Here is a 21,957-nt window from a genome sequence, read left to right as displayed (position 1 = left end):
GAAAGAGCTTGGGCTTTGGAGTAAACTATCTGAGTTTTAATCCTGGCCCTGCCAGTTATTCAAATGCAGGCTGCTTGACCTTTCTTTGAGACTCAGTTTCCTTATTTACAAAACAGGAACAACAATCCAAATTTAGAGAATCATTCTGAAAATTCAGTGAGGTAGTGCTGACACATTGAAGGCCCTAAGAAAATATTTGTACTCCTAAACTGCCCCCAAAGAGGTGTCTACGTGAAATGCATCAAATAAGTATTGCAGCCTAAATCTTGTCATTAGGAGCCTAGATCTCTCATGGTTCAATGGCTGCGCAAATACCAGTAGGTGGGATTTCACTTGACGATGGCTTTATGATTAGCAGCAAGTGGCAGCTTGGCTTTCAGCTTTGTTGTACATGGCAGTTCTTAAGGGAAGATTCTCTGCCTTCTCCAAGGCTGTCTATCAGTTTGTTGATGCTCCAAGGCTGAACATAATGTTCTATTTACAGAGGGTGTTTAATAAAAGCAATCTGTCATCAGTGTCTCAAGTCCAAAATAGCTCCCCAACTGTAATCTACATGACTTTCAAGTTAAGAGAAAGCTAGGATCAGACCTCACCTGTGGTCTTGGATTTTGTTCTAGATACCATACTTTAAAAGCATCACATGTGCAGTCTTAGGATTAATGGGTCTGGAAGGATTAGAGAGTAAAATCATGAACAGCTGTAGCCAGGAAGAATGTTTAAAAGTGTTTTGGGATAAATGCTACTCTGATGGGGGTACTTTTGTTTTGGCCTGGAAATGACCAATTGTGAACTAAAATGAACAGAATATTCTTTCCTTCTGGAAACGCAATACAGATAGAACATAGAGGCATCTGAGGAAGAGACCGAGAGACACAGAGACAGTAAAATGCAGAAGCACTTAGGGAGAACAAATCATTTCCAGAATAAAAAGTAATTGGTAGCAGACACTTCACAGGGCACATCAGAAGTATTTCTCTACACCCACTGTAGGTCTTGCTATTTCAAGTAAACGTTAAGCAACTGCTTCAGAGGGATTGATGGCATGTTGCATATTTTTTATAATCAGTGTACACCCAATGCCAAATTGCCTAAGACAAAATTAACGATATGAGGAATCAGAGTAATGGTGGCTCCAATGTCTTGGTGGGAGATTAGCTTTTACCTTCCCAGAATCTCCATCACTTTCTAAAGCTACCGTAAATAAACATAATAATCTTTGATAGGGACAATGGGTAATTTCTTAATCTTAGGTGAAGTGTGACCAAAAGTATCTTTAGAGAACCTTATTACATTAACTATTCTGTCATATACAATGTAGGTAAAACTATAATAAACTATGCAGAGTTTCAAGACAAATCCTCTAGTTTCTCTTTCTAACCTTATTGCCCACCACCACCACCCTCGACCCAATCTCCACTAAGGACATTCTGAAACCACTATGGAATCTCCTAGATAATTCTCCAAGCCTCCAAGAGCTCTCCCACGGTACTGACTGGGTTCCAGACTGACTAGGTTTGATCATCACAACAAATGACATCTAAAAATGTTCATTATCAAACTGATAGCAAATTGTGTGAGATTTTATTCTACTGTATGTATTAGTGGATCCCATTTAACCCCTATCTCTTTTAGTTTTATTATTTTTTTACTTTTCTAAAGCTCCATTTAAATTTAAAAATGTTAGAGATAGCCATATACTCTTAATCATTCCAGTCTGGATTCTGATGCCAAAGTGGAGAAGTTTCCTAATATCCCTTCCAAAATGCTGTGGGTGTATAACTCAAATGCATAATGAGTCACCAACTAGATGATAAGGCAAGTCAAAACTATATTCTATAATTAATGATAGAAGGAACTAGGGATATTTAGCCCAGAGAAGCAAATGCTCCTGGTAGCTATTTTAAATATCTGAAGAGTTATGCAGTAAAAGAAAGATTTGGATTGTTCTAAGTGACACTAAAAAGTGAAACTAGAGTAAAAAGTAAAAACTACATTGAAATATATCTGCTCAGGTAAGGTCTATGTAATAGTATTAGCAAAGATAGAACTGGAAGACAGAACTGAAAGGCAATGAGTTTAAGGACAGAGTAGGAATTTGGCAGAAAAGGTGTATGAAAGTTTCAAACATCAGATTGATGCGTGGACCATAAATCCATTCCAGCCTGAGAGGCAATAACTCTAAGGGAATAAAATGAAGATGAGGATCAAGGTATATAGCAAGTTCGTTTGAGTTACAGGACACAGGAAAGTATAATGTTTAAAGAGGAAATCTAGAATTGGAGAGAGGTTTTCTGCTAGAGAAGACCCAAATCACACAGAGATGAGAAGACTGATGCTCCTCATGAATAACACCTAATGCACTGGGATTGGGCAGTCAGGCTCTAACACTGTGTATAAAGCAAAAGCAACTGGACACTAAGAAAGAGACGTGCAGCGGTCTGAATAATATAAAATCTGAGCACATTAATATTTCTGTCAATGCAACCAAGAATGTTATGGCATATATGTTGCTAGGAATGACAGAAGCTATTACTGCAGTGAGATTAGGATCTTTTTGAAATATCAACAGAAGCATTATAGTTGGTAACATTCCCATCTAAAACAGATGACATTGATATACAATCGACATACTAGGGGGAAGAGCATACAAAATTACGGACGAGATTAGTTTGTTCCATACTGATTTTTCCCTTAGGAGTTTTAGCTTAGCTGTCGAATCAATTAGTTTTCCTCAATCCCAAGTACAATATCAAATTTCTCTGTTTTTTGTTTTTCTGGGGTTTTTTGGAGTGAAGTGGGTTATGTCTGGGTGCCCTTTTACGTATTATGACCACCAGGGTGTAAATCGATTGGCCAAGTAAATGGGTAAATAAGCTGTAAGTAATGCCCAGGATTGGAGTGGAGGTGCTCCTTCTGTCTCATCTTCCCAGCATTGGTCAGGGCTATCTTGCTTCTCAGCTGGGTCAGTGCAGTGTGAGTTCTGTGTTCCAGGTTTTACAAACCCCTTAAGAAGCAAAACATAGTAGGAGGATATTTTAAAATTGAAGTCTGTTATCTTCACCATCCTCTAATGATTCAAGCATCATCAAGAACCTGCTATAACGCTGCCTTTAGGTAGAGCTGATACGCAAGAAAGAGTTAAATTCCTCACTTTGGAGCTCTTATGTAAATTTGGGTAGATCTAAAGTAGGAAAAAGTTTTGAAAGCCATGATTTTTATTGCAAGAACCATGATTTTTATTGCAAGAAGAATTGTTTAACTTCCTTGGCTTTAAATGTGGAAGAGGCAAGGCCTAGAAGATTCAAAACACAGTATAGCAAGAACAGATGGGTAATGTAAGCAGAGAGTGATGGGAACTCTAAAGAACTCAAAGGGAAATAGTAGAAATTAAAAACACTGTAGTAGAAATGAAGAATGCCTTTATAGTCTCATCAGCATGGCCAAGGAAAGAATCAGTGAACTTCAAGATATGTCAGTACTTCAAACTTCAAAAATTAAAATGGAAAGAGAAAAAAATGGAAAAGAATATCCAAGAATTGTGGGACAATTACAAAATGTGCCATAAGTGTAATGAGAATACCAGAGGGAGAAGGAAAGAAGGAAGGAAGGAAGGAAGGAAGGAAGGAAGGAAGGAAGGAAGGAAGGGAGGGAAGGAGGGAGAAAGAAAGAAAAGATATTTGAAATAACAATGGCCAACAATTTTTCAAAATAAACAACACAGGTCCAGGAAGCTCAGACAACACCAACCATGATAAATACAATAATGACACCAAAAATCTACACCTAGGCATATCATATTCAAAATGCACAAAAAATCAAAGACAAAGAAAATATTGAAAGAATCAGAGGGGAGGGGCAGAGTCAAGATGGTAGACTAGGAGGACATGGAGTTCACGTCTCCGCACAACTAGGGCATCTACCAGGCACTGGTGGGGGACCACGGACACCTAAGGGGATGGGAGGAACCCCCAAGTGACCAGGTTGTGGTTCTGTTTTACCTTGTTGTTGTTGACTCATTTATATATATATTTTTTCTAATAATTTTTTTATTTTTCTAATTTTATTTTATTCTTTATACTTTGCTATTATTCTGCTCCTTTTGGCTTGTTCCCCACCCCCCCCTTTTTTTTTCTGTTGTGGTTGTATTTTACCTTATTGCAGTTGCAGTTATTTCACTTATATTTTAATTTTTCCTAATACTTTTTCTAATTTTATTTTATTTTTTATTCATTGTTATTGTACTGCTACTTGCTTTTTCTTTTCTTTTGCTGCACCACGTGGCTTGCAGGATCTTGGTGGCCCAGGCCAGGGGTCAGGCCTGAGCTCCCGTGGTGGGAGCAATGAGTCCAAACTGCTGGACTAACACAGAACCACAGACCCCAGGGAATATTAATCGGAGTGAGGTCTCCTGGAGGTCCTCATCTCAGCACCAAGACCCAGCTCTACCTAACTGCCTGCACACTCCAGTGCTGGACGCCTCAGGCCAAACAACCTCTAAGATAGGAATACAGCCCCACCCATCAAAAAAAAAAGATATGACAGAAAAAATGTTACAGGTGAATAAGCAAGGTAAAAACCTACAATACCAAATAAATGAAGAAGAAATAGGCAATCTACCTGAAAAAGAATTCAGAGTAATGACAGTAAAGATGATCCAAAATCTCAGAAATAAAATGGAGGCACGGATCGAGAAAATACAAGCAATGTTTAACAAAGACCTAGAAGAACAAAAGAACAAACAGTAATGAACAACACAATAACTGAAATGAAAAGTACACTACAAGGAATCAATAGTAGAATAACTGACGCAGAAGAGCGGATAAGTGAGCTGGAAGATAGAATGGTGGAAATAACTGCTGAGGAGCAGAATAAAGAAAAAAGAATGAAAAGAATTGAGGACAGTCTCAGAGACTCTGGGACAACATTAAATGCACCAACATTCAAATTATAGGGGTCCCAGAAGAAGAGAAAGAGAAAGGGTCTGAGAAAATACTTGAAGAGATTATAGCCAAAAACTTCCCTAACATAGGAAAGGAAATAGCCACCCAAGTCCAGGAAGTGCAGAGAGTCCCACACAGGATAAACCCTAGGAGAAACACAGCAAGACAGATATTAACCAAACCAACAAAATTAAATTCAAATAAAAAATATTAAAAGCAGCAAGGGAAAACCAACAAATAACATACAAGGGAATCCCCATAAGGTTATCAGCAGATTTTTCAGCAGAAACTCTGCAGGCCAGAAGGGAGTGGCAGGGTATATTTAAAGTGATGAAAGGGAAAAACCTACAACCAAGATTACTCTACCCAGCAAGGATCTCATTCAGATATGACAGAGAAATGAAAACCTTTACAGACAAGCTAAAGCTAAGAGAATTCAGCACCACCAAACCAGCTTTACAACAAATGCTAAAGGAACTTCTCTAGGTGGGAAACACAAGAGAAGAAAAAGACCCACAAAAACAAACCCAAATCAATTAAGAAAATGCTAACAGAAACATACATATCGATAATCACCTTGAATGCAAATGGATTAAATGCTCTAACCAAAAGGCACAGACTGGCTGAATTGATACAAAAACAAGACCCATATCTATGCTGTCTACAAGAGAGCCACTTCAGACCAAGGGACACATACAGACTGAAAGTGAAGAGATGAAAAAAGATATTCCATGCAAATGGAAATCAAAAGAAAGCTGGAGTAGCAATACTCATATCAAATAGACTTTAAAATAAAGACTATTACAAGAGACAAGGAAGGACACTATATAATGATCAAGGGATCAATCCAAGAAGAAAACATAACAATTACAAATACTTATGCACTCAACATAGGAGCACCTCAAAACATAAGGCAAATGCTAACAGCCATAAATGGGGAAATTGACAGTAACACAATAATAGTGGGGGACTTTAACACCCCACTTACATCAATGGACAGATATCCAAACAGAAAATAAATAAGGAAACACAAGCCTTAAATAAAATAAACCACATAGATTTACTTGATATTTACAGAACATTCCACCTGAAAGTGGCAGAATACACTTTCTTCTCAAGTGCACATGGAACATTCCCCAGGACAGATCACATCCTGGGTCACAAATCAAGCCTTGGGAAATTTAAGAAAACTGAAATTCTATCAAGCATCTTTTCCAGCCACAATGCTATCAGAAGAGAAATCAATTACAGGGAAAAAAATCTGTAAAACACACAAACACATAGAGGCTAACAGTGCACTGCTAAGTAACCAAGAGATCACTGAAGAAATCAAAGAAGAAATTTCAAAATACCTAGAGACAAATGACAATGAAAACATGACAATGCAAAACCTACGGGACGCAGCAAAAGCAGTTCTAAGAGAGAATTTTATAGCAATTCAAGCTCACCTCAAGAAACAAGAAAAATCTCAAATAAACAATCTAACCTTACACCTAAAGCAACTAGGAAAAGAACAGAGGAAACACGAAGTTAGTAGAAGGAAAGAAATCATAAAGGTCAGAGCAGAAATAAATGAAATAGAAATGAAGAAAACAATAGCAAAGATCAATAAAACTAAAAGCTGGTTCTTTGAGATGATAAACAGAATTGATAAACCTTTAGCTAGATTCAACAAGAAAAAAAGGGAGAGGACTCAAATCAATAAAATTAGAAATGAAAAAGGAGAAATTAAACTGACAACACAGAAATACAAAGGATCATAAGAGACTACTACAAGCAACTATATGCCAATAAAATGGACGACCTGGCAGAAACAGACAAATTCTTGGAAAGGTAACCTTCCAAGACTGAACCAGGAAGAATCAGAAAATATAAACAGACCAATCACAAGTAATGAAATTGAAACTGTAATTAAAAATCTTCCAACAAACAAAAGTCCAGGACCAGATGCCTTCATGGACGAATTCTATCAACCATTTAGAGAAGAGCTAACACCCATCCTTCTCAAACTCTCCAAAAAATTGCCAAGGGAGGAACACTCCCAAATTCATTCTATGAGGCCACCATCACCCATGATACCAAAATCAAACAAAGATATCACAGTATCATTGATGAACATAGATGCAAAAATCATCAACAAAATACTAGCAGAGAGAATCCAACAACACATTAAAAAGATCATACACCATGATCAAGTGGGATTTATCCCAGGTATGCAAGGATTCTTCAATATACGCAAATCAATCAATGTGATTCACCATATTAACAAATTAAAGAATAAAACCATATGATCATCTCAATAGATGCAGAAAAAGCTTTTGACAAAATTCAACACACATTTTTGATAAAAACTCTCCAGGTAGTGGGCATAGAGGGAACCTACCTCAATGTAATAAAGGCCATATACGAGAAACCCACGGCAAACATCATTCTCAATGGTGAAAAGCTGAAAGCATTTCCTCTAAGATCAGCAACAAGACAAGGATGTCCATTCTTGCCACTATTTTTCAACGTAGTATTGGAAGTCCTAGCCACAGCAATCAGAGAAAAAAAAGAAATAAAAGGAATACAAATTGGAAAACAAGAAATAAAACTGTGTTTGCAGACGACATGATACTATACATAGAAAATTCTAAAGATGCCACCAGAAAACTACTAGAACTAGTCAGTGAATTTGGTAAGGTTGCAGGATACAAAATTAATGCACAGAAATCTCTTGCATTCCTATACACCAACAACAAGAGACCAGAAAGGGAAATTAAGGAAATAATCCCATTTACCATCATGACAAAAAGAATAAAATAACTAGGAATAAACCTACCTAAGGAGGCAAAAGACCTGTACTCAGAAAACTATAAAACACTGATGAAAGAAATAAAAAATGACACAAACAGATGGAGAGATATACCATGCTCCTGGATTGGAAGAAACAACATTGTGAAAATGCCTATACTACCCAAAGCAATCTACACGTTCAATGCAATCCCTATCAAATTACTAATGGCTTTTTTCACTGAGTTAGAACGAAAAATTTTACAATTTGTATGGAAACACAAAAGACCCTGAATAGTCAAAGCAATCTTGAGAAAGAAAAACGGGGCTCAAGGAATCAGGCTCCCTGACTTCAGACTATACTGCAAAGCTTCAGTAAGCAAGACAGTATGGTACTGGCACAAAAACAGAAACATAGATCAATGGTACAGGATAGAAAACCCAGAGATAAATCCAGGTACCTATGGTCACCTAATTTATGACAAAGGAGGAAAGAATATATAATGGAGAAAAGACAGTCTCTTCAATAAATGGTGCTGTGAAAACTGGACAGCTACATGTAAAAGAATGAAATTAGAACACTACCTAACACCATACACAAAAATAAACTCCAAATGGATCAAAGACCTAAATGTAAGACCACACATTATAAAACTCTGAGAGGAAAACACAGGAAAAACACCCTTTGATATAAATCACAGCAAGATCGTTTTTTTAAAAAAAATAAATTTATTTATTTATTTATGGCTGCATTGGGGCTTTGTTGCTGCATGCAGCACTTCTATAGTTGCAGCGACTGGGGGCTACTCTTCTTCTCATTGCACAGGTTTCTCCTGTTGTGGAGCACGGGCTCCAGGTGCGCGGGCTTCAGTAGTCGTGGTGCGCAGGCTCAGTAGTTGTGGCTCGTGGGCTCCAGAGCACAAGCTCAGTAGTTGTGGCGCACAGGCTTAGCTGCTCCTCGGCATGTGGGATCTTCCCGGACCAGGGCTCAAACCTTTGTCCCCTGCAGTGGCAGGCGGATTCTTAACCACTGCACCACCAGGGAAGTCCCCATGGCAAGATCTTTTATGACCCACCTCTTAGAGTAATGAAAATAAAAACAAAAAGAAGCAAATGGGACCTAATTAAACTTAAAGTTTCTGCACAGCAAAGGAAACCATAAACAAGACCAAAAGACAACCCAAAGAATGGGAGAAAATATTTGCAAATGGAGCAATGGACAAAGGATTAATCTCCAAAACATACAAACAGCTCATGCAGCTCAATATGAAAAAAAAAAAAAAAACAACCCAATCCAAAAATGGGTCGAAGACCTAAATAGACATCTTACCAAAGAAGACATACAGATGGCCAAGAGGCACATGAAAAGATGCTCAACACCACTAATTATTAGAGAAATGCAAATCAAAACTCCAATGAGGTATCACCTCACAGTGATCAGAATGGCCATCATAAAAAAAATCTACAGACCATAAATGCTGGAGAGGGTGTGGAGAAAAGGGAGCCCTCTGGCATTGTTGGTGGGAATGTAAATTGACACAGACACTATGGGGAACAGTATGGAGGTTCCTCAAAAAACTAAAAATAGAACTACCATATAACCCAGCAATCTTACTACTGGGCATATACCCTGAGAAAACCATAATTCAAAAAGACACATGTACCCCAATGTTCATTGCAGCGCTATTTACAATTGCCAGGACATGGAAACAACCTAAATGTCCATTTACAGATGAATGGTTAAAGAAGATGTGGTACGTACATACAGTGGAATATTAGCCGTAAAAAGAAATGAAATTGGGTCATTTATAGAGATGTGGCTGGACCCAGAGTCTGTCAAACAGAGTGAAGTAAGTCACAAAGAGAAAAATATCGTATATTAACACATATATGTGGAATCTAGAAAAATGGTACAGATGAACCTATTTTCAGGCAGGAATAGAAACACAGACATACAGAACAGACGTATGGACATGGGGTGGGGGGAAGGGGAGGGTGGCATGAATTGGGAGGTTAGCTTTGACATAATTACACTACCATGTGTAAAACAGATAGCTAGTGGGAACTTGCTGTATAGCACAGGGAGCTCAGCTTGGTGCTCTGTTATGATCTAGATGGGTGGGATTGCGGGGGGTTGGGGCAGGGAGGGAAAATAATAAAAAGAATCAGAGAGGAAAAAACTTCACCTCACTTATAGAGGAAAAGTGGATAAGAAGTACATGAGACTTCTCTTCACAAATCAAACAAGCAAGAAGCAAGTAAAGTGAGATATTTAAAGTGTTAAAAGAAAAAAGCCCACCAACAAGAATTCTGTGTCTAGTAAAATTATCCAGAAGTAAAGGAGAAATAAAGACTTTCTCAGACAAACCAAAATTTAGGTAATTTGTTGCCAGTAGATCTGCCTTGTAAGATATGTTAAAAGAAATTCTTCAGAGAGGGGAAAAAGGATAGAGGTCAGAAACTTGGACCTATGTAAAGAAGAGAAAAATATCAGGGAAAGACTAAATGAAGTTAAAATAAAATCTTTTATTTTTCTTATTCTTAATTGATCTAACAGATAACAGTTTGTTCAAAATAATGATAGTGTTAATGTGTTTGGAGATTATAGTGTACCTATAAGTGAAATAAACGACAGCAATACTATAAGGGACAGGAGGAAAAAATTAAGAATACTCTGTTATAAGGTACTTGCACTACCCATGAAGGAGTACAGTATTATTTGAAAGTGGATTTGCATTAGTTATAAATGCACATCGTAAACTTGAAGGCAACCACTAACAAACAAACAAACAAAACCCTACAGTTATACATACCATAAGCTAGAGAGTAAGGAAGACTATGTGAAGACACTAGGAGTCATTAGCTGAGAAGAGTTTGATCAAAGAAGGAAGAAAGGGTGGATTAACAGGCATGCTCTTCAGTCCCTGAGAAGTAGCCCATGTCCCAGCTGTGGTCGGAAATAACAGGAATAATAGAATCCCTGACAGAAATACCAGACATGCAGACAAGCTGTTCTGATTCCAAAACAGAAGGCATCATTTTCTAATTTGCCCTATGCAGTCTGGGTGACTGCACACTTCGTAGAGAAATTCCAGGTCCATCATGGCATTTGAGTGATAGAGCAGTGACCACTGAAGCAAATCAACAGGTGGGTCTGAGAATAGCTCTGAGTCCCTCCAAACAAAACATGGCATGAGAGAAGCGGCTGGGAATTCAAAGCCACCCAAGAGGAGCCTCACTGTTGGGACCAGGGGGACACAGGTGCACAGAATTTTTAACTGGAGGCCATGGAGAGACGGTTGTCGGTCGTCATAAGTAGCAAGTGCTTCCGCTAAATTTTAGTCTCCGTTTGCTCACAACTCCAGGGTATGGCCTCACTCTACTTCATGAGCTCTCTCTGTGTCTCCTTTCAGAATTCAGCTCTTACTGTTAAAAGCTTAATCTTCTCCACAACTCCCAAGACTAACTGCAGAGTTGAGAGGATCTTATTAGCTTAGCTCATTCCCGAGTAGAGAGAGATTTCTCAGGCCACTTGCTGACCTATGCATTGCTTACCTTCAAGTCAGTTAATCGGACTTGGGGAACCTGGATACAAGAACACTGGGTTGAGAATATGGCTGTCCAGGATGCTCCTTCAGGAAGAGCTGTGGTCTCCCTGAGAAAAGGCTGTGGGCGTGGCAGGCACAATAGTTGACCCTGACTCGCCCAATTATAGACAGATAGGTGGATTTTAGATAGATATCAAATCAAACCTAGCCTGTAATCAATAATCTATAGTAAAAGGAAATCATAGGTACAAAAATAATAATGTAGTTAGGTTTAGAAGTTATGGAGGTAGTACGTTTCTTTATCCTTTTTATGTCATTCCTTACACAATTCACATCAATATTAACAATAATAGAGACTAATATTTGCTAAATGCCTACTATGTGTTTGGCATGTTGTTAGATGCTTTATATAAAATAATTAGTTTAATTCCCACAACGACCCTAAGAGGTGGGCACTGATATCTCATACCACTAATGAGGAAACTAAACCTGAGAAGCTTAGTAATTCATACATATAACTTTTCTGCTTATAGGAAGCAGCAACATTTGCACATATCTTTCCTCACAAAATGCCCTTGGTTGCACTTGGGAACAAATTCATTTTCAAGAGCAAAGATAAAAGGGTAATTTAGAGACAAGAAGAAAGAAACTAAAATAAGAAGAAAAAAAGCCTATCAGAAGCTTATTTTAGATATAGTACTATTATAAGAACAATTAAACTTTGATTGGCTTGGGGGGAAAAAAACCTAAGGGATCGTAGGAAGCTTTAACTGAAATTTACAGCTCTATGATATGCGATTTTTAAAATCTTGATCTGTAAGAAGTTCACTGGGGAACAGAAAAGTTGGAGTTTTTGCTTGGTTTTGTAACTTACTGCAGAACCTTGACTAAGTTCCCTAACCTTTCTGGCATCAGAGGCACCGCCACTAATAGGCCTTCAGCAAATGCTTTTATGAACATAGAATGATAAATAGGAAGGGATTTGATCTTTTAGATGAGCAAGTGTGAGTCCTTAGCTTGAAGACCAGAGACAAAGCATTATGCATGTCATGTGACAAGGATGCAAAAGTAAGAGTCCTCGTGAGTCCTTAAGGAACCCACTGATTAAGGTCATGAACGCAGAAGTCCAGTGCATGGACTGCTATACTGGAAATCTTTGGTAAATGAATAGGAGAGCAGAACCGGTTCCCCTCCTCCCACCCCGGCCCATTGGTAAAGGCACAAGGACTGCAAATAGGATTCATCTTGTGTGCCAATTCCCATCAATTCCCAGCAGCCTGGTGTCATGTGTAGAGAGATCGGTGACTTTGTCCAGGCCAAGCAGGAAAGAATACTACAGGTTATCAAGGCTGTAGGAGAAATAGGGCTTGGGTATGTGGGTAGAAGAACCTTTCAAAACTCCAAGATGGCTTTGAAGGCACACAGAACTGGGCTGGAAGTCTTGCTTCATCACTTAACCACGCGACCTAGGACAGCCCAAGTCTCAGCTTCTTTAATGTATATAACAAAGTATCAAATGCCTACATTATGTGCTGTGGTAGGCACGTCATTGTATAAAGCACCAAGCACAGTGTCTGACAAATAGTAGTTGATCAACATATGTTAGCTGCCTTGACTGACATCCAATTTCTTCAACAGATTCCACGGTAGCCAGGACGTTCTTGGTCTAGTGATCATTGTAAACGAGGGTTCAGCAATCATGTGTCTGTGAGGACTCTAGACTCCTCTCCTTCCTGAAGACATCCCCTAATACTTAAATTTTTGCCATTTCATGTGCAACTTCACCCCTTAGATTTATGTATTTTCTTACCATCGTCTTCTGCTCTCCTTCCCATATTTTCCTCTGCTTTTTGGATTTCTATACCACAGGATGGTACTAACCTTTACCTAGAGACTCAACACATAAAGCCTGGGGATCAAGGATGCCTCCCAAGGCTACCATTTTGATAAAAGGAATCTGAGTATGAAATGATAAAGGAAAGGCTGTCACAAGGTTGCCCTACTAGAAATGTGCTCTATTCTCTCAAGAACCTGTATCCAGTCCCCCTGCCGCTGAGTCACTCACAAGCTTCCAGATCACCATGGAAGTCTCGAGTAGCTATTTTGAAGGCCTTCAAATACTCACTTGACAGTTCAGCTCCATTGTATGACTGAATTAATGGAAACAGCCAAATGTTTCTTTTCCTTTCCTTTACATGTGGGTTCCCCTAGACCTCCTGGCCTCTCCCTGCCCTGTGCTGCATGCATGAACAGAAACAGCCTCTCAGAGCAGATCTGCAAAGGAATTTTCTGGCTGAGGCAACCTGAGGTCAGGAAACCACGCAGCTGTCAGCTCACAGTTACAGTCTGGGGGGAAGAGAAGCCTGAGGCTTGGGTATGAGGCTCCCACTCGGTCAACCTCCTCACCAACATTTCAGCTGAACAATAACCATGATTGATATAAGAAAGAACAAAGCGACTTCCCAAATATTTCTTTCTTTCTTTTTTCCTTTTTTTTTCTTCTTGCCCAGTATGCCATGCTTCCTGTTTCCCTAGTAATGAAAATGTGTTCATCTGTCAAACGGAAAGCTGCCCCACTGTCTTAGGTGCAGAGAACTTCAATCACAGCAGCTGCTGCGACCAGACCCAGAGCCAAGCTCCTCATTTGTTTTGGCTAACGCTGCAGAATCAGTTTAGGCATCCCCCTAGAACAAAATGGTGCACGGGAACAGAGCCAAGCTAGGGAAGAGAAGCAGCAAAGTTGCAACAGATTATTTGTCTGCTAAAACAGAAGGAGAAAGATATCAAAACCTGGATCCATTTGAGTCCAGCCTCCCTAACATATTCTTTATTTGCAACACAGATGATTTTCCCTAATATCATTCAACAGGTGTTAAACTGTAGCTTTTCTAAAGATTAATCATTGCAGCCTTGGCAATGGAGAATTAGGACGGAACAAGGCAGCTCCTGGAATTCTTAGTGTATTTCTGCTGGGTACAATATGTATATGGCGCTTGTTAATGGTAATGATAATGAGGAAATTCTCGTCGCCCTCCGCGTTCCCAAGGCATGCTGCGCATACCTGTATCTCAGGTAATAAACTACACGGATAGGAAATTATGTTTACTTTTGTATCTTTTACTTAGACTGTGAGTGCCTTAAAATACGTTTTTTACTTAACTATAGTTTTCAAAAATTAACACATAGTGGGCACCCAAGAAATACGGATTAAATGGTTTATTTGTTTAACTAAATTGCATAAGTGTACAACACGTCCGTCTTTCAATTTCATTAGCGAGGTCTGAATAAGTATGTTCATTTTTGGCAAATGTACCAGAACTGTTTACCTGAAAAGCTCCATCTATATTTCTATTTTCACCTATTTGAGACAAAGACCAAGACTACCCAGACATAAATTATTTAATGGGGTCATGAGGCCAAACCCACTTTGTGGCTCAGGTGGCCCGGCTAGTGGAGAATAGAGCTTGGAAACATGATATGGCTTCACTTTTTTTCCCCAGATTTATCAGAAAATGGCTAACCTTGAACGTCCACTTGAATATTGTAGATCTGATTAGAGAAGGGGAATATGAAGTCAAACTCTAAGCAGGCTACAAATGGAATTAAATGAAAATCTCAGAATATTTAAATGCCTCAACAACTTTGACGGTGTTATCTCGAGTCTGGACAACTTTTACAGGATTATTCTCCTACTGGTCAGCCTGTGCTGTGTAGTCTTGTGTCCCAGGAAATACCTCAGTTAGGTACTTCTCTAGGACAAGATAAGCCAGCATCCAGCAGTAGTAGACTGTGGATGGTGTGGTGGTCTGCTGCCTGAATTTCCAAGTCTTAGGTTAAGGTCGTGATGAAGAGTCAATGAATGGGTCATCCCTAAAGCCTGGAGTGTTTCCAGTACGTGCCGAGACACTGGCTGGAAAACTGAGGGAGGGAGAATCCTTCCCTATAAGTCAGTAGTTAGAACTACCTTGTATGCCTCTCTTCCAAAACCACAGGGCTGGCTGGGTTGAAGGCATCACAAGAGAAGCATCCTCTGTAGAGTCAAAGATAAGAGTACCAGTGTCCCTGTTCTGTCGCTGGAGATAGCCAGCTCTGGTCAGACCCTCCTTGGAGGAGGAGGAGAGAATTGAACCTCCTTTGCCTTGCCCAGTATATCTCGTGCTTGTTTCCCCGAGCCCCACGCTCCTTTCACATTATTTCAACAGTAAAATAGTCAATTTATTTTGTTTGGCACATTGTGTTCCACACACAAACTGATCTGATAACATTTGGTTGAGATTATTCAATTGAGCAAAATATTGGAGGAGGGTTGTTTATTTCTGAGGTGTCATATAGTTCGATCAAAATGGTTTTCATTTCATATTACTTCTTCCTCTACAACACTGCAGCATCCAGCCACAAATGAAAATAGTTAGACATCCAGGTAATTTAACTCCATCCTATCAAATATTAGATTTAGGAACATTGGGATAATAAAATAAAGGTTTCTTACCTCCAGATGGATATTTGGCACCGTGTAGTCATAGCCTATGTAGGGTAACACTTTAAGAATTAACATTATTGGAGCAGAAATAGAAGAATGATATGACTCTTCAGCATAAATGTGACATTTATGTCAAATAAGCATTGGATTGAAATCAACCAATTCAATTTCCAAGGGCCTATTGCACTTAGCAGAAAATTCTGCATAATGCATGCAAACCTGTGACATTACCCCGGAAGCCAAACTCTTTGAATTACTACTGAAGATTTCAATCCAACCCAACCAAATGCATTGTATATGCGTGTGTATATGTGTGAAAAAATCTGAAGCCTCTGAGACAAAGGTCTTAAACAACACAGCAGGTGTCAACTTTGCATCAAGACAATGCTGGAAACCCAAAGTCAGAATAGTACATACTTAAACCAACTTGTTCCAGTGAAATACACTCGAGTATCAAATGCTTATTGGAAGAGAGGTCACATATGTCTTTTCTCTGGAAGTCTGTCCTGTTTATTTTCCCTCCTTTAAGTATGCCCTGGTGTCCCAAAGTATTTCCTTAAGACTGAAGCTTAGCTATCTGTGGTATGGGGACGGGACTGGGAAGAACTTGACCCAGTTTCTTCAGGGATTAGTTCTTGAACTCCTGAGAACCGTATTTAAAGTGGCTTACAAACGGGTGAGAATTCTTGCCTGACACTTGAGATTGAAAACCTGTGATGGGAATCAGTTTGGGCTCTAAAGCTACAACTCAAGAGTATTAACACTAGGTGCCTCCTCTTAATCACCAGGCAAGAACTGTATGTGAATTCAGTGCTGCAGTGGTTGGCCACGTGAATAAAATTTAAGATACTGGAAAACATATATTAGCTTTGAATACCATGTCTAGAGTAGAGTCTTGCTAAGTTGACCACACAGAACCCTGCAACCATACTCAACTATAAAAGCATTGTAATGACCATTGGCCCTCTCCCCATGTAGGAGCTCCATGACCCTTGGAGTGTGATGTATTATAATGATCAACAGGTTTCATTATCAGTAAACTTTGGTTGAGACTTGACTCTACCTCTACTCAAATCTCAAGAAAGTGACCTTGAAGGATGTCAACAACTCTGAAGCTTTATGTACTAAGATAGTGGTTCTCAAACTTTTCTGTATCAAGACCCCTTTACAGTCTTAAAATTATTGAGAGCCCCAAAGAATTTTCCTTTATGTGGATTATATATTTTGATATTTACCATATTAGAAATTAAAATTAAGCATTAAAATTGATTCATTTTAAAATAACAGCAATAAACCCATCATAGGCTACCATAAAACATAATTTTGGAAAAATAACTATTTTACAAAAAAATAGAGAGAGAATAGCATTGTTTTACAGTTTTGCAAATCTCTATTATTTAATAGAAGACAGCTAGCGTCTCAAATGTGCAACTGCATTCAACCTATGGTGATATCACACTTCATGTCATCTTGGGTAAACTCCACTGTACATTCAAGGAGTGAAAAAGACACACAACAGTTTGGACCGCTTGGGCTGCCTGCAAAAGGGACCACCAGGGGTCCCCAAACCACTCTTTGAGAACTACCATCCTTACAAGCAAAATGGAGGATAACAACAACAGCAGTAATAATTACAGCTAATAGTACTTAAATCCTTACTCCGTGCCTGGCCCTAACTGAAGTGTTTTTCATATAGTATCTCATTTAATCCTTGTAGCAACCCCCTGAGGTAGATATGATATAGCCTTGTTTTCATTTTCCAGATGAAACAATTGAAGCAGAAAGAAGTAAAGTACCTCTCCCAAGATCTTATAGCTCATAAATGGTGGAGTTAGGCTAGGAACCCAGGTACAGTCCTAGTTATAAGATCAACATTCGTTGCAGTAGTAGTAGTAGCAGTATTTAACATTTATGAAGTATTGACTATGTAAAATGCTAGATACCATACATTATCTCTTTTTGCCCTCAAAACAGATCTCTGATAATACTTAGTATCATTATTATCATTTCACAGATAAGGAGATGGTCTTGACTAAGATCATATTTAGTATATGGGACAATTATATAAGCTCTCTGACGATAAAGGCTTGCTATTTAAGTAGGAAATTATGCTAACATTAGGTGAGGTGGTCTGATGCTTCATTTAACTAGCATCATCGCAGAATGAGATACCGTTATTTCTGCAGAAGTAAATTTTCCAGAATAGCTCATCTGTACTACTTTGCAGGCCTAAACGTTTGAAGTATCAATATAGCTATATGGGAACGAAGGAATCATTCTGAACATTAACTTTGATTCTGTTCCTTCCTTTGGAGATGCATTGGAGGCTGCTGAGGCGGGGGTAGGCCTCTATTTCCTTATTAAATAATCCAAGGATGCTTTATGTGTTGTATGTGGGTTTTCTTTTTAGAGTTTGTAGATTTTTACTTTCAAATTTTTTTCTATCTTCTCTTTGTCAAACCAACAGTATTTTTTTTCCCCAAAAGAATCCTTGGACCTGTTTCTAGACACCTATCTTTTGGTGACCTTATACCTTACTGTTCATATTCTGTCCTCTTAAGAAACTAGGCAACCAAGTTTGCTTGTATAAAGAAACTAGGCAACCAAGTTTGCTTGTATAAAGAAACTAGGCAACCAAGTTTGCTTGTATAAAATAAGAGCAAAACGTATCTGAGTTTCTGGACCCCTCACATCTGTTTCGATGGTTCCAAATGCTTCCTCCGCTCACTTGCATCTGATTGGCCCTGCCCAGATAAATGAGGGTGTGGCATAGGCATTGTTCCTCTGAGTGAGATGTTCCTAAGAGATCACAACTTTTGATAGTTTGGAAGTTTTAATGCCATTTGTTATGAAGACAATTTGCTTATGGGCTTTCTTTTCACGTAGTTTTACATTTGGGATCTCTGCTCTTAACTCCACTTTTTTTAAAATCCTTTAGAGGAAACCAAATATGCCTTGTTCCAATTCCAATAAGGTTGCTTTGAATGTTTCAAACTTGTAGTCATGGTTGAGACGACCTAATTTAAAACACATTTGGAAGTTCAACTGAGCCTAACCTAGGTGGTTTCAATGTTTTCTCTTATGAGTTCACTTTTTTTGTTGTTGTTTTTGTCTAAATTCATGCCCCAGTGTAGTTTATGTCCTTTGGTAGTTGAGATACTGAGCCGAGGAAAAGTAGCAAAGCCATCAAAATCATATTAGAAAGAGAGGAAAAAAAAAAAAAAAAAGGAAAGAAAAGAAGAAGAAGAGATGATGTTTGAGAAGGAAAAGAAACATATATCATTGTTGTACTGGACTAAAATCAGTTCAATAAACAATGATAAGTGCTAAGGACTAATCTAAGGGATAGACATGTAAATCCTTCCAATCACACTCAAAATAAAGTTCAAGTTCTGGGACCTGTCTCCTGCCTACCCCTCTAGGCTCTTCTCCCACTCCTCCTGGCCTTGTAATATATGTGCTAGTCCTCCAACGACCATACTGCAGTCCCCCTCCAAGTCTGCAGGTGTGGTTCCTCCATTTTGAATGTCCTGATGACCTCTGCCGTTTTTGTTAGGCAAAACTCTTAATCATCCTTCAAAACTCAGCACAAGTGTGACCACTTCTGAGAAAGTTATCTCTCCTCTCCAACTAGATGTCACCACTTCCATCTTTGTACCCCTACTTTACCTTCTGGAGTATTCTTCTCACAAAAAGACATTCATATGTTTGCATGTTTATTTCTCCGCTAATTTGCAAGCTCTTAAATACAAGTGTCTGCATCCTTACTGCTATCATGATGCTGGACACATAATGGACAAAACATATAGATTAAGTTTAAATTTGAGTTATAAGAGAGTTCCTGCTCTCTGGGAACTCACAAACTGTGGTGATACAGATTCATGCATTTGAAACTCTAGCTTGAGATGGGCTATCACTGATGTTCTAATAGCATGAATGCATTGGCTCTTAGATCGTCTATGGAGAGTTTATACAACTTGGGTCTTGATTTGAGAGGCATATCTGCTAATATCAAAACTCAAGCCAACTCAGAAATAAACCCTTACATATATGGTCAAAGATTTTTGATAAGGGTGCCAAGACCATTCAGTGGGGAAAGGACAGTCTTTTCAACAAATGATGTTGGGAAAACTGGATATCCATGTGCAAAAGAATGAAGTCAAACACTTACCTTATACCATACACAAAAATTAATCCAAGATGGAATAAAGACCTAAATGTAAAAGGTAAAACTATAAAACTCTCAAAGTAAACATAGGAGAAACTCTTCCCAACATTGGATTTGGCAACAATATCTTGGGTGTGACACCAAAAACACAGGCAACAGCAAAAAAAAAAAAAAAAAACCAGCAATTACATCAAAATCAAAACATTTTGTGCATCAGACGACACTATCAACAGAGGGAAAAGGCAACCCATGGAATAGGAAAAAATATTTGCAAATCATACATCTGATAAAGGGTTAACATCTAGAATATAGAAAGAACACCTACAACTCAACAACCACCAAAAACAAACAATCCAAATCAAAAATGGGCAATGACCTGAACAGACATTTCTCTGAAGGAGACACCAATTAGCCAATAAGCACATGAGAAGATGCTTAACATCACTAGGAAAACACAAATCCAAACCACGAGATACCACTTCACATCCATCAGAATGGTTACTACTAAACAAACAAACACAAAAACCACAAGAGAAAATAACAAGTATTGGCAAGGAGGTGGGGAAATTGGAACCATTATGCACAGCTGGTGGGAATGCAAAATGGTCCAGGCACTATGAAACACAGTATGGTTGTCCCTCCCAAAATTAAAAACAGTTATCATGTGACCCAACAATTCCACTTTGCGATATATATCCAAAAGAAGTGAAATCAGAGACTTGAACAGATATTTGTATGCCCATGTTCATAGCAACATTATTCACAACAGAAACAAGGTAGAAAAAAAACTAGTGCCCATCAACAGGTGAATGGATAAACAAAATTACATAAATCAAATACTATTCAGCCTTAAAAAGGAAGGAAATTCTGACATGGGCTACAACATGGATGAACGTTAAAGACATCATTCTAAGTGAAATAAGCCAGACGCAAAAGGAAAAGTACTGTATGGTTCCACTTACCTGAGATCCCTGGAGAAGTCTAATTCATAGAGGTAGTTGTTGGTCTTTGGAGGGAGGGAAAATGGGGAGTTACTGTTCAGCGGCAGCAGAGTTTCAGCTGGGGAAGACGAAAGAGTTCTGGAGATGGATGGTGGTGAAGGCTGCACAACAATGTGAATATACTTAATGTCACAGGACTGTTCCCTTAAACATGTTTAAAATGGTAAATGTTATGTTATATATATTTTACCACAATTTTAGAAAATTAAAAAAAAAGAAAACAAGCAGGCATATCCCTGCCGTTATTACCCTCTTGTTTACCGGTTATCTTATAGGCTGGATGCATGAACGCACTGGAGAATCTGATAAACATCTGACTTCAGTTTAATTATGTTAAGCAAGGCAGACAGAGAGGAATCCACTTGGTTCCACCACGCTGGAGATCTGCTGAGAAATCTCAACATGGAACCCAGGTGAACTGGCTCCCAGCCCTGTGCAAAAGCCCAAGAGGCATTATCATTCCCCAGTGAAGAGCAGGTAGACACTTGGAACGCGTCTAAGCAGGAGGCTTTTCCGCTCACGGCCTGGCCCTTGGGAGAAGACACCTGTGATGTGACTTGGCTACGGCCTCTCCTCCCCTGACTGCTGAGCACCTGCGCTTACTAAGCGCATTAAAAGTTATCATCCCGGGGTGGGGGTGGGGGGCTTCCCTGGTGGCGCAGTGGGTGAGAGTCCGCCTGCCGATGCAGGGCACACGGGTTCGTTCCCCGGTCTGGGAGGATCCCACATGCCGCGGAGCAGCTGGGCCCGTGAGCCATGGCCGCTGAGCCTGCGCGTCCGGAGCCTGTGCTCCGCAACGGGAGAGGCCACAACAGTGAGAGGCCCGTGTACCGCAAAAAAAAAAAAGTTATCATTCCAGGGCTTCCCTGGTGGCGCAGTGGTTGAGAGTCCGCCTGCCGATGCGGGGGACGCGGGTTCGTGCCCCAGTCCGGGAAGATCCCACATGCCGCGGAGCGGCTGGGGCCGTGAGCCATGGCCGCTGAGCCTGCGCGTCCGGAGCCTGTGCTCCGCAACGGGAGAGGCCGCAGCAGTGAGAGGCCCGCGTACC

The 21,957-nt window shown here is 39.4% G+C and overlaps 1 long non-coding RNA gene across 1 annotated transcript; it reads left to right on the top strand.

Annotated features, from left to right (window-relative positions):
• Window positions 1-14,653: 14,653 nt before the first annotated feature.
• Window positions 14,654-21,067, top strand: LOC113606991 (uncharacterized). The gene is made up of 3 exons (XR_003427774.1): window positions 14,654-14,667; window positions 17,238-17,239; window positions 20,957-21,067. It is a non-coding gene; the product is annotated as an uncharacterized LOC113606991 (long non-coding RNA).
• The last annotated feature ends 890 nt before the right edge of the window (window positions 21,068-21,957 follow it).

Source organism: Aethalodelphis obliquidens, unplaced genomic scaffold (assembly GCF_003676395.1).
Source record: "Aethalodelphis obliquidens isolate GAN/ISIS:26980383/991018 unplaced genomic scaffold, ASM367639v1 scaffold46, whole genome shotgun sequence".
In the NCBI taxonomy this organism is placed as follows: Eukaryota; Metazoa; Chordata; class Mammalia; order Artiodactyla; family Delphinidae; genus Aethalodelphis; species Aethalodelphis obliquidens.
This window is presented reverse-complemented; position numbering and strand designations above follow the sequence as displayed.